Genomic DNA, 13376 nt, shown 5'->3' with positions numbered 1-13376 from the left:
ACCACCCAGTCGAAGGTATGCTCCTCTGGATAGACCTCCAGAGGAGAGCTTCAATTCGAGGTCACAGAAACATGTGGGAAGAGCCCCACACCGCCACCCCCATCACAGTCACAGAAAGGCAGGATGGTGCAGAAGCCATGGTGGCCCCAAGTGGACTGCTGATCTCCTCCAGCCTGGGAGGGGAGGAGGGCTGTCCCTATGCTGGGGATTTCCCCAGTGCTGCATGCATACCTTCCGGCATTCAGACTATTCAGATTGCCCACCCCATGTGTGAATTTCCAAACTACGCAACCCAAGCTTCAGGAGGCGGGAGCATCCTGGGTTCTTCTCTCTCCCACATCAGGTGCCCAGCGTGACAGATCTCACAGGTCTCGGACAGGTCTCACTGGAATGAAAGGACTGGGTTGCCTGTGGACAGAAGGTGTGGGCCCTTATCCTGGAAGGAGGCCTACGTGGCATTCTGTCAGGAGACAGACACGACTTTAGGTCACTCGGGGAGTCTCCTAGAGGAGGCCTACGTGGCGTTCTGTCAGGAGACAGACACGACTTTAGGTCACTCGGGGAGTCTCCTAGAGGAGACCTACCTGGTGTGTGCCTTTCAGGCCACTCGGGGCCTGGGCCATCCTCCCTTCCTGTGTTCTGTGAACGGGATGTTCTGTGGTCTGTGACAGCTCCTCAGGGTCAGTGAAACTGTCTCCTTCTGTGTTCACATGGCTGTTTTCACTTTCAGTTATGGACCAAGAATCTGCCAGTTACAGGCTAGTGACTGCTTACACAGGCTTGGCCCTGAGACGTATGGCTAGCTGAACTGCAAGCACATAAAGACAGGGTTACGCAGTAAGGGCAGAAGCAGCTTCCTCTGTGACAAATGCTCCATCTTCCCCAAACAGAGCCCCTCTCCTCGGACCTCAGTGCACGGTGCTGGTGTCGCAGACTCCGATAGTGCAGCTCATTAGGCCCGCCTCCTGCTTTGCAGACTCGGAGAGTGCAACGCTAGCCCCTCCATTGTTGCAGTTAGTGCAACAGGAGGGAGCCATGGGGTTGCGTGCCTTGCCTTTGCTGTTGGTCTGTGCACGACCCCTCCAGCAGCCCAACCCTCCTTGGTGCCTGGGATCAGCCCTGGAGGGACAGCAGCAATGCCTGCTGACCCCTGGGTGTTGGATGGGTTTGGCAGAGGGTGGCACTGACAGGAGAAGGGTACCAGGGAGCAGAAGGGGATGGCCTCTCTCTGCTGACGGACCCTGTCAGGGCCATGTGCAGTGCTACCTCTGGGGTTCTGCACACTGCTCCCCCTGCTGCCAGCCCCTCTCCTTGTTGGTTCTGTACACCCTGCCTGCGCCTTTGTAAAAGCCCTTTAGGAAGTCCTCTCATGTTAAAGATTCCATTCCTGTCCTTCTGGTTTTTATTTTATATCTGAATTTCAATTTGCATCTGTTGAAAACTATTAAAGGTAACCCATTTCATACCACCCAGAGACCTATCCTTTTTTCCTTTATAATTACACATTTTTTTACTCTATTATGGAGCAAAATAGATGCCTGTTCAGCAGAAAGTGTATTTTGAATTTCCAACCCTGGCATTTTCCCCGGCCAGCAAGGTTGCCGTTCTAGAGACTGTGGGACTCGTTCTACTGCAGGGTTCTTCTCCTGCCACAGACAGTGCATGTCTGAATCACCGCAGCATCCACAAACCCAAAACAAGGATGCTGAGGTGGAAATTGCCTGACTATGAAAAGCCCTTGAACTCCTTTGGCCTCAAGTTTAGCAGCTGACTTTATTGGCCACCCTGTGAGCAGAAGGCAGCACCTCAACTCCTGGATCAAGGGATACCTGGGACAGGTGGTGGGCTGCCACTCTGACCAGCCTGGGAGACCACTCAGTGCGGCTCCCGTGAGATCACCACAGGACATGCTGTCTGACCAGCAACATCCCCCAAGCCCCCTGGCTCTGCTGTCACATGCGTCCGTCACGGCACACCGTGCGGGGCCCACCTCCTACACTGTCTCCTGCAAAAGGAAATCACATCCAAACTCCTTCCAGCCTCCTGCCTGGCAATGGGGCTGCCTGGAAGGAACAGCCAGGCCAAAACTCCGAAGGCCTCTGTTGGAGGGGCCGCTTCAGGCCTTTCTGGCCACGGCGGGGCAGTCGAGCCGGGGGGCGATGCAGGTTCAGGGTCACAGTCTGCAGGCCCAGAGCAGTGGGTATGCTCACACGGATGACCTGGAACTGAGGCCGAACAAAAGGCATCTGGAACCAAAAAGATCTATGGATGGCCCAGAGTGAAGTGCTCACTGGAGGTGATGAGAAGGTAATAAAAGGGCTCGTGGCGATGCCCCCTCAGATTGATGTCTGTGCGGGGATGTTTGGCATGCTGTTGATGGCTGGGCTCTCTCTTCAGGGTTAGAGCTCAATCCTGCAGCCACGTTCTAGGAATTCGCCTTTTTTCATCATTTTCCTTCCTCTTCAAACCAAAATGCATTTTCCCTCATCCAAGCCTAGCAAGAGCTCAGGTGACAGTCTGTTTTGGAATCTGACCTCTTTCTGGGCTTGCCAGTTCCAGGGGCCTTTACTGCATTCTCTTCAAAGCATGATTCAGTGTGTCTCGATTCTCTGATGAACATTCAATAAATCTCCTCACACCCAGGACAGATGGGATGCCGCCATCTCACCTATCAACCTACTCAACGTATCAACCAGCTCCGGCTCCTGGACAGGAAGAGAAAGATCAGCTTCCCGCTCCACAGCTGGAGACCTCTGACCTCCTCCAGGTCTGCTCTGAGCTTCGCCAAGGCTGAGCGCTCCACAGGTGCAATCGTCCACCCATGATCAGGGTTTTGAGTTCTAGCTCTCCACTGATGGGATGCAGGTGAACAAACACCACAGCACGTGCAGGAGAAGCTGGGGGAGGGGAAAGCCCGGGCAGGAGGGCCAGTTGGGGGTGTCCCACAGGGTGGGCTTGCTGTTTGCTTAGAGAGAGCTCATGGGAACGTTTTCCCAAGTAACCTCTCCCCGGGGCCCAGCCACGAGGGCCATTTTCCTTATATGGTTCCCTCTAGGCACCCACACATGCACAAGGCCTGCAGCTGCTCTTGGGGTTCCCAGGCACCTGCAGGGTGAGGATCCTCTGCTGTCACCCTCTAGTTCCTCTGAGAACCAGCTTTCTTGGAAGTCAGAGCCCTGGGCTCCATCGCTGCCGGTGAGGGTCTTTAACTCTGGGAAGGCTCTGTCACACAGCTATCACAAGCCTGTCGCCCCTCACTCCAGCTGAAGAGACACAGGTCCAGCCAAAGGCCTCTGGTTCCCCTGCTGTCCTGGGACGGATGACCACTCGGCCTTGGCGACACCAGTCCGGCCTGGATTCTGGGGTGCGCGTCACTTCACCCTCCCCAAGTCTAGCGAAACCATCTCTTGGGAACCCGGAGGTGGGTTTCTAGGGAACTGCGCAGAGTTCTGGGTCGAAGGCTCGGTGGAGCGCAGGGCCGCTGAAAGCGTGGGCTCCCCTGGCTGCAGCCAGGGGGGTGCCTCGCCCGATGTTGCCCACCCTGCCCTGGGGCTGCCTGCACAGTGGCAGCCGCAGTGTGTGCAGGGAAGGCCCCTGGGGCCCAGCTCCGGGGCAGCGGGAAAAGTGCCTTCCACCACCCCGCACCCTTGTGGTCTGCGGCCTGCGCCTTGGCCTCGCACACCTGCTGCCTGCCCTGCTGTAGGCCACAAGCAGACGTCGTCCAGGGTCCCTTCCTGTCCACGCTTCCCAAGTGAGCCCCCTAAGTCTGTGCCTCCCTGCCCAGCATGCCCTCCCCCAGGGTGGCCCCACAGCCATCGAGTCAGCCTCCCTGGACTCTTGCCTCGCTCTCCCAGGTGGCCCCCACCCCGCCCCACCTGCCTCAAAGCGCCTCCTTGTACAGAACTGATCCTCTCTCCATGGAAACTTCCCTGTGTGGAAACCAGAGAAATAGAGGGCCCAACAGCAATCATCTCCTGGGATCTGGGAGGTGAGGCCCTTTGAAGTTGGGGGAACAGCTCTCAGCTCAGTGGGGAGCCATCAGGCCACTGAGGGCCCCCTGCAGAGGCTCCACTGGCCAGATCCAGCTTGGATCTCTCTGATCCTGCACCACCCAGGGCCTCAGAGGCTGGGCTGAGCCACTGTCCTTGGGCTGAAGTCAGGGCCCAGGTGCTGGAGGGAAGTCCAGGCCTCCACTCAGCCTGAAGTTCCTGCCTTCCAGGGAAGAGGGAGCTGCAATTCCAAGGGGTGGATGTGTGTGGAAGCTGAAGGAGTTTGGGGGAGGGCAGGAGTGAGAAGGGAGGCCCCTGCCCACGTGGCTTAGGGGTGTCCACTTAATAAGGAGGGGGCATCCAGCTGTGTCTGAGCCTGAGCCATCTGTCTCCTGAGGAGCTTCAGTAGCACCTGCCAGCGCTTCTGCGTGAGTGGTTCTGTTGCAGGCAGGCTGGGGCCAGGCAGATCCGTAGGATCCCAGGAGCCAGGGGCATGGGGACAGGGGCAACGTCAGTTACCACAGCCATATGGGGAATGAGGCTCAGGAACAGGGGATCCCAACCCTGTCCTGACGGGGATGTACCATGACTTGAGGGCATCTATGTTCAGCAGACACTGAAATATGGGTGTTCTCCAAGTTTCTATCCCCAGGTGGAAGCTTCTGGAAGCTCAGCACAAAGTCTTGGAACCCATGTGTTAGAGAGCAATTAGACATGCACAATGGGTCAGGAGTTTAAGAAAATACTTAGCATAGAGCAAATAAGTTAATCTGGAGCCCAGCATTGGTGGCGCTCAAGGTCTCATGAGATGGCTATTTCAGGACCCCTGCTGGATCCTAGCTCTATAAATCGTTCCTCTTACAACAGTAGGAAGATGGGTAACAACGGGGGCAGGGGACAAAGCTATGACCGCTCAAGATTATTAAGAGCTACCCTCAGGCTGGAACCTGATGCAGTGTCAGTCAAGAGCTGAGAGGTGACACTTGAGCAGGATCTTCTCACCATCTCCAGCCTCCCCATTAAAAGCTGGGGTGCAGAGAAGTGAGCTGCCACTCTCCTGCCTGGGAGGACCCACACTCTCCCGGAGGGCGCCTCCCTTCTTTCTCTTCTACTGAGCCTTGTTGTGCTTTTATTAAGTCTCTGCTTGCTCGAAATCCTCCCATGGAAGAGCTGAGGACAGACCCAATCTCAGGGAAGAGCTTGTCTCAGTTACGACATGGCCTTGACTTGAAGAAAAAGAGAGGTCTTGAAAGGAAGAGGAGCTGGAAACCCAGGAAGACGGTCCCAGAGGAGGAAGCGAGCAGGCTGCATGTGGTCTGCCTGAGCAGGAGGAAGCAGGGCGGGCAGAGGCCAGCAACAAGGGAGACCAGGCCTAACGGAGGGGTGAACCGGAGGCCAGGGTGCCCAGCTGCACCGCACTGTCCCATCTTTTAGGTGTGGCTCCAGGGTCTCACTGCTGTGCAACGGAGACCCAGGGTTGCTTTCTGCCTCGGGGCAGCTGGGAGCCAGAGGGTGCTGGGCCTGGTCAAGAGTGACCAGGTGGCTGCCGGTGAGACGGAAGACACACCTGCTGGATAAATCAAGTGCTGCGAGGAAAATCCCTTGGAAAGCCCCTCCCTCCACTGGAGGGCAAAAGGAGGGCCCTGCCCCTGCCCTTCCCTGGTGGCCCTCCTGTCCTGGTCAGTGTCCTGCACCCCACCCACTCTGCTCCCTGCAGCCACCTCCTCTCATGCCTGCCTTTCAGTTAGGGTCAGAAAAAAATAAGATCTCTTGTAAAAGGCCTCTGCTTTCTTTTTTAGGTAAAATAGCCCTCAAAACCACATCCATTGACTTATTTTTCTCCTCATATTAAGATTCTATTAGTCATATTAAGATTCTACGAATCCCCTGGATAGAAAATCACAACACATTGCCTTGCAGACGTCCAAGCAGCAGAGCTTGCTCTCCAGGTGCATCAAGGAGCCCTCCTGTTTCGAGGCGATCCTACCTCCTACCCTTGCCTTGGCTGCGGGAGGCTCAGGACCATATCCTACAGCCCATTCCTCTCTCTGGCAGTGTTTTGTGCCCTCCCTAGGACCCTGAGAGTGTCCTTCATCACTTACAAGAGAGGCCTCTTGTAATGACCTCTGTTCTTCTCCTTCTAGGGAAAGGACTAAGCTGGGGGTTCATAGTGCACCAGAGGACAAATCATAGAACCCAAAGTTCGTGCCTTTTGGGGCCTCAGACACCATTAACTCAAGGCGTGGCTGAACCCAGCCCCTCTGCTTCCCCCAGCTGGACTCCCCTGGTGTCTCCACCCCTGCCTAGACCAAACTAACTAGAAAAATGAGTGGCCAGAGAATCCGACTGACTGCGAGGAGCAGCGCTTGGAATGTCAGGGGTCAACGATCAGGAAACAGCCTTGACGCGGGGCCGTGGTGACAGCTCGCCCCTGTTGAAGTCACTCTGCCATTACTGTGTCATAGATAAGTGATGTGCAGGTGAATACAGAGCATGCACTGTGTCCATAGGTCTGCGACTCCCAAACGGTGTGCCAAGGCACCCTTGGGTACTCTGGCAAACCTGTGGGGCTCTGTGGGGCATGCCCAGGGGACACACAGAGGTATCCATTGGCCACCCGGCCTGCTACCACTGAGTTGTGCACCTACCTCATCAGTAAGTAGATTTGTCGAGTTTCCTTGGGGCAGGCAGCACCATGAATGGATGACTAAGTCACTCGGTATATCCGGAACGGAAAAGCCTGGGACTGTCCTCAAGAAGATCCAGCACGGGAGGAGCCCAAGTGGGCATACACATCGAGACACCAGCAAGAGTGACCACGACGAGGCCAGGCAGAGTAAGGGGCTGCGGGTTGGGACTAATGGCTGCAGAGCTAGATGATGGACAGACACATGGACAGGGCATGGGCATGAGGGTGGTCAAGAGAATTCCTGGGGACTCAAGTCCATGATCACCTCCCCAGTGTGTTTTCATGGGCCCCAGTGAGGTGTGATCTTGATGTGGCTTTGGTATTACTTGGGATCCCAATGGGTAACGGGCTCTTTGATGAGGAGTGGACATGAAGGCGATCCTGACTTTGTAAATATGTCACAGAGAGCCACTATAGATGATGGTCAGAGTTCAAAAAGGCCACGAAGACCAGCTCCTTCTTTCCCTTTTGACTGCTTTTCTTCTTTGTGTTTCAAGCTTTCTACGTTCTTCAGAGTCCCCAGGGGACTCCTGGTGGGTCTCGCAGCCTGAGTCCTGGAAGTCGTCCTCTGGCCTCCTGGGCCCCTTGGCCCTGACATCTTTCTGTGTCCTCAGGGCCATTTTTCTCAAGTTGGAAAGATCGCATTGCATCTGTGTGATTCTCTACACTGACTACCTTCATACCGACTAGGACATTACTTCCTCCGAAAAGTGAATTCCACAAAAATAATCAGCTCCACTGAGCCTGAGTGGTAGTTTCCAGGAGAGAGGAAAGAAGTTACCACTGGCAACGAGGTGGACGTCTGATGGCCAGAACTGGTCCTACCCGATAGAAATTCCTGGCCCCGAATTTCTTCCTTCTGCGGGTGGTGAGCAGAGAGGCTGCCCCCGCCTCCTGGGTGTTCTTCCCACACCCTTCTCCTGGGCACTGGGTTGGGCATGGCTGTTGAGAGGGCAGGGCAGGGCAGCGTGCCACAGCAGAAAGTGCCAGTGCCAGGGGTGGTCCCGTGCCTGGGGTGAAGAAAGGAGCGGCGAAGGAGCAGCCTCCTCCGGGGGAGGAGAGCTCCCGGGACACGCGGACCTGCCCAGTCCTCCTCAGCACAGCTCAGACGAGATTTTCCTGAATGGCAGTTCCTTAGTTCTCCTCAGGAACGGACTGTCCCAAGCGTGTCCCATGTTCTCACAGGATCTGTAAGTGGTGCTTTGGTCCCAAAGTTGCTCTCAGACCCATGTTCCAAGCAGGGAAGTCACTGTCACTTCTTGGTCCGCACTGTCAACTTACTGCGCCTTCAGATTTTGGCTTGGAGACTTTGATGCCAACTCTTCCCAAAGAGAGGCGTGTTGGGGAACAGGTTAGGCCCATTAGTGTAGCATGTGCCAAAACATGGTCTATCAGGTGCTAGTCTTCTACGGGGCCCAGAATGCATGCTTCAGAACAACAAGAATTCTTCTCTTACCACCCTGGAGGCTGAAGATCGAGATCAAGTGTGTGAGGGCTGCCTTGCTCTGCGGGTGTGGGCGGGACCTGCCCCAGGCCTCCCTCCAGCTTCTGGGGGCTCCTTCTGGGCAGCACAACTCCCTCCTCCTGGGCGTCCTCCATGCTGTGTGTCCAACTCTCTTTCTATAAGAACACTGTGGCATTGGTTGGGGGCCATTCTGTTCTAACCCAGCCTCACCTTAATTACATCAACAGGATCCTGTTTCCAACAAGGCCACCTTCTGAGGTGCTGGGGGTTGGGGCTTCAACACAAGAATCTTGAGGGTGGGTAAGAAAGTGCAGTAAGGAAGCACGTAGGGCCCACTCCCCCGCCAGGCAGCCCCTGTGGCGTTGGGGTGATGGCCCTGCTCTGCTGTGCACTCCCAGGGGCCCTGTCTGATAGGACGCCTGGTCAGTTCCGGCTCAGCCATGCCTCCTGCCTGTGCATCTTCCACCAGGAGGCTCCAGGCAGCGAAAGGGACTTGGAAATCTCAGGCTCGTCACGCGTGTGTATGGCCGCTGAAAGCTGGAGAAAGTCCGGAAACTGGAGGGGGAGGGCATCTCCTTGCACGTACTTAGGGCCACAGCTCTACAGTCCCAAGCCCTGTGCAAACACAACTCTCTCCTCCAGGCACGTCGCAGGCGGGGAGGCCCCGGAGGGCGGAGATGCAGAGCTGCCGACCACCAAGGGGTCAGCACAGAGCTCAGGAGTAGGGGACTCCAGGCACTCCACAGGGGGGGCCTACTGCCTGCCAGGCTGGCTTTGGTTCTGTCTTTCCCAGAATTCTTAAGAGAGGCTGAGAGGCAGAGGACAGGTGTGGGACAGGTGTGGGAATCGGACTCTGGCACTCTAACCTGCACCTGGATCCCCAGGGCCCTGTGATCAGAGGACATCCCCCTGCTGAGTTGGGAAGTTGAAGTCTGCCGGGATGAAAGTAAACCCAACTATTTAGAGAAGTGGAAATGACCGCAAGGGACGCGGCCCAACCTGCCGCAGCAGCCATCTCTAAGGCCATCTGTCCCCCACATGGGCAGACCCATCACAGCTGACCTGCAGGCAATTCCAGAGCTCCATGGGGTCCGGGACACTTCCTGGGCACTGGGGTCTTCTGCCACTCTGCTGACTCTGTTCACTCCAGCCCCAGCGTCATCCACAGGGACATCTGCCACCAGCAGACGGCAGACGACCTCACGCCCCAGGGCTCACTGCCCCTTGTTATTTTTTAAGGAGCTGGTAGTTCTTCCTCTACTCACTCATGAATCTTTACTGAGCACTGAGTCCCTGGGATGCCTTGCGAATCTAGCAGTGATCCTTGGGGCGGGGCTTCTTTCCTGGGGGAGGAGCCAGAGGACGGGCACAGAACTTCCTTAACTAGGAAGCCCTGCTTGCTGCTGGGGAGGAGGAGAGGGTGTGAAAGGGTGGGGGGCGAGAGCTTGCATCCCTCCTCTGCTGCAGACGCTGTGGACAGATTTCCAACGCAGTGGGAAAGCAGGGTTTTTAGAAGGTGCGGTGAACCCACGTCTCCTTTCTGCTCAGTGTCAGTTATAAGGTAGATTCAGCACCCGGCCTGGGTGCCGGAGCTGGCTCCTGCTGGCTGGGAATCAGGCACGGCGGGAGTATTCACGCCGCGGCAGCTGGAGCCAGTGTCTGGCCCGTCACTGAGACCACGTCACCGTGCGTGGACACTGCAGAAGCAGCATCGAAGCCTCAGAGACAGGGTTTCAGCGCAAAGCTCCCCCACCCAGCCCCAGGTTCCACACAACGGTGAGCAAAGCTATCCCAAGGCCCAGTGACCTACGTGACCAGGGCAGGATAGAGCCACCCTGTGCCCTAACGCGGTGATTTCCTCTAGAAGCCTCCAACTGCATGCAGGCTGGCTGGCGGCCACTGCCGCCACGTCAGACACTTATCTTCATGGCTCCTGCCTTCTGGCAGCAGCCACGTTTATCAGGCTCATGTCGGGCTGCTCAGGAGATGGTGTGGAAAGCCACCTGTGCTGCGTTTCAGATGTCGCGGGCTCTCCCTGAAGGGCCCTGCTGCACCTGAGCACGCTCAGCACCAGGCCAGAAACCAGGCAAGCCCACTCTTCCTCGCTGAGCTTTGCCTTGCTGTCATGTGAGCCATCCCTGCCCTGTCACCAGCGACCAGAGGCACGAAGCCACGTGTCTGGCTGCAGAAACACAACTGAATTGTCCACACTCTCCCAATAATTCCCACGGGAGCTGCATCCCAACCCTGGCAGGGCTATGAAGACTGCCAGGCCCCTCCAGAGGTCTGACCCCACAGGCAGGGCAGGCCCAAGTCAGCATCCCTAAGGAGTCTCATCTGAGGGACAGGAGAGGCTGCACCTGGAGAGCCACTGACTGCACACCAAGGCCCCATGGAGCTTTCTGCAGTGACCAGTGTCGCGCTGGGCCTGTCCGATCTGCTCCACAGGTAGACTGTGGCTGCTGCCCCGAGGACCTGGGTTTGGATTCCATGTAACTGGAATTAATCTGCATCGTTGTGTGTAGCTCCTGTGTGGGACTGTGTCGGCTGACATGGACAAGGACTGGACAGTCTCTCAGGCATGTGATCTCAAAGTCCTGAGCGTCCACACCAGACCAATGTCACCCTTCCCCTAGTTAGGAGCTGGAAACCCAGAGGAGGGAGGTGGCTGGCTTCCATAAGCACCCCCTCCTGGAACTGTGACCTCAGAATCCAGAGGACACCATGAGGGGAGGGAGAAGGTGGCCAGGCCCAACACGGGGCCCAGAACAACCACGTCACCCTCTGGCCTCTATCACTTCACCTGCAAAAAAGGAAAGTGTGCCACCAAGCCATTCCCAAGGCCCCTGCTATCACCAAACTCCCAGGGATCCTGGCTGCCCACCACCAGAGCCAAGTCTGGACACTGCAAGGGCCTGCAGGATTCTAGGCAGGGTGGTGGTCATCTCCAGGGCTGGGGCTGGCCAGGAGCAGGGACGCTGTTCAAAGCTCTCCTTTCCACCCATGATCATCCCCAAGACAAAAATTAACATTGTAATTTTCTTCTTAATCCTGAGCTATTTCTTTTCCCTCACTGGCCTCAGGGAAAAGGTCCTTTGAAGAAGGAATTTGAAGGCTTACTTATGTGTTCAAAGTCCGGAGGGAGGTCTCACCAGGAGGTGGTCCTCAGGGTCCCACCCTGAGCTTCACCTCCCCGAGGGCTCACGAGCAGAGGTTAGAGGGGGAGGATCAGACACCAGGTTCACAGGCAGGGCTTTTGGGACTGGCAAAGGACGCACATCCAGCCTCAGAAAGCTGCAGTAAATACAGGTGCCAGAGAGGTCAGACAGAGTGACCTAGCAGCCCTGGCCTGCTCAGGGACCTTTGGCACCCCGTTAAAGCAGCAGCTCCTCCTGCTGCCTTTCAGGAAGGACCTGCATCTCCAGGAAGGACCAGACTCATCTCAACTGCCAACTCAAGGGACAGATCCTTGCCATTGGACTGGTGCTGGAAGACTGAGCCTACCAGACACCACCGGGGCAGGGTGGCCTCCCTGGGCAGGGGTCAGCAGTAGCTCCAGGCTGTCACAGCCCTTTGTTCAGCAGCAGGTCAGGGTGAAGCATGCAGCTTGCTAAAGATGTGAACTGGAAAGCCCAAATGCTTGCCTCCCCGCCTGCCGCCTCCTGGCGGGGGCAGAGCCTGTGTGTGGAAGGCCCCCAGCTCCCTGAGTCATCTAAAGCTGTCTGGAGCCACTGGGAAACATCTGGAGCCCCCTCAAGGGCAGCGTGCAGCCCCCTCCCCTTTGCCTCTCAGTGGCGGAAACGGAGATCAGGAAACATGGCCCTGGACTAGTGAAACAGCACAGCGTGCCCCACCCCCAGAGCACGGGGCACTGTGCTCCTGGGAGCCGAGTCTGCTTGTCCCATCGTCTGCGTGACCAGGCACACTGACCTCAGGCTCCCTGGGCCTCCCCTGCTGCCGTGGGCTCAGTCCTTGTGACCCTGTCACAGGACAGCATGAGGGTGACCAGCAGGGTCTATGGCGAGCCCCGGGCCCAGTGAGGATGGCTGGGTGAGCAGTGGATGCTGCAGGCCTCATACCCTCTGCAGGGCTCCAGGGCTGAGGCACAAGAGCAGCCGAAGGCCTGGGGAGGGTCCTCTGCTCAGTCCAGAACAAGCTCCATGTGCTGCGGGCGGTGGTGCAGCAGGCCCAGGGGCGCAGTAGCAGACACGCTGAGAGGTCAGGAATCACAGGCCTTCGGCTCCACGAGGGCAGCCTGCCCTCTCTGTGGAAGGGACAGCACCTGGGGCCCGTCAACAGAGGGGACCCAGCCTGCCCCTTCCTGAGGAAAGTCCAGCAGGCCGGTCCCTCCCCCTGGGGAAGACTATGGTAGGTTCAGGCTCAAGTCCAGAGCGGGCCGAGTGACCCGGAGGCTGAGGTTGCTGCCCACCTGTCCTGCTCTCCTGAGTGGATTTTGGTTTTGGGATGCACTGTTGCTAACAGCAGCTTTGGGTTCCCCAGATGGGGCAGGAGGTACAGATGCCTGACTATGTCCTGAGCACGCGTACAGCTGCCCCCCAGAGGGCACTCCTCGGACAGTCGGTGGACCTGTTCTGGCACGTCATTCTCACCCAGCATCCGCCCTGGGCAGTAGAGTTTACTCACAGTGCTGTCCACTCTGGCTTTGCATGATGACCTGGAGCCACCTACGGTCCAGTGCACGGTGGTGTCACTCCCTAAATGCCCCACACTGCCCGTGTAGCCCTCCCAGGCCGGTGGCCACTCCGCCCTCGACAGCCTCCATCTTCCACCTTCTCCAGAAGTCAGAGTTGGCTTGGCAGCTCTGCAGCCATCACTCGCTGCTGACTTTCCTGGACATCTCTGAAGACCAGACTAGTGACAGCCCCGCCTCCACAGAGGTCGCCTGGGCCAGGGTGATCAGAGGTCACGGCTGGTGCAGAGGCGGAGGACGCTCTTGGCTGGACGCTCCAGGGAGGGCGATTTTCTGGCTGTGTTTAGGAGCACCCGGGCCCTGCGGGGCCAGCTGTTTTCCGTCCAATGTGGAGGGGCTCCCTCGCAGCCTCTGGTGTCGCCTTGGGCGTCCTTGCTTTGCTGGCTGCTGGCTTCATCTTTCCAGGACCTGCTCCTTGCATTGGATCTGTGTCCAGTCTGCCCTTGTATAAGGGCCGTGGTCGTACTGAAGGGCGTCCACTCTCCTCCAGGTGAGCTCATCTTGTCTGCAGCTGCAGGAACT

The sequence above is a fragment of the Sciurus vulgaris genome (genome assembly GCF_902686455.1).
Source record: "Sciurus vulgaris genome assembly, chromosome: 10".
Taxonomy (NCBI): domain Eukaryota; kingdom Metazoa; phylum Chordata; class Mammalia; order Rodentia; family Sciuridae; genus Sciurus; species Sciurus vulgaris.
This window is presented reverse-complemented; position numbering follows the sequence as displayed.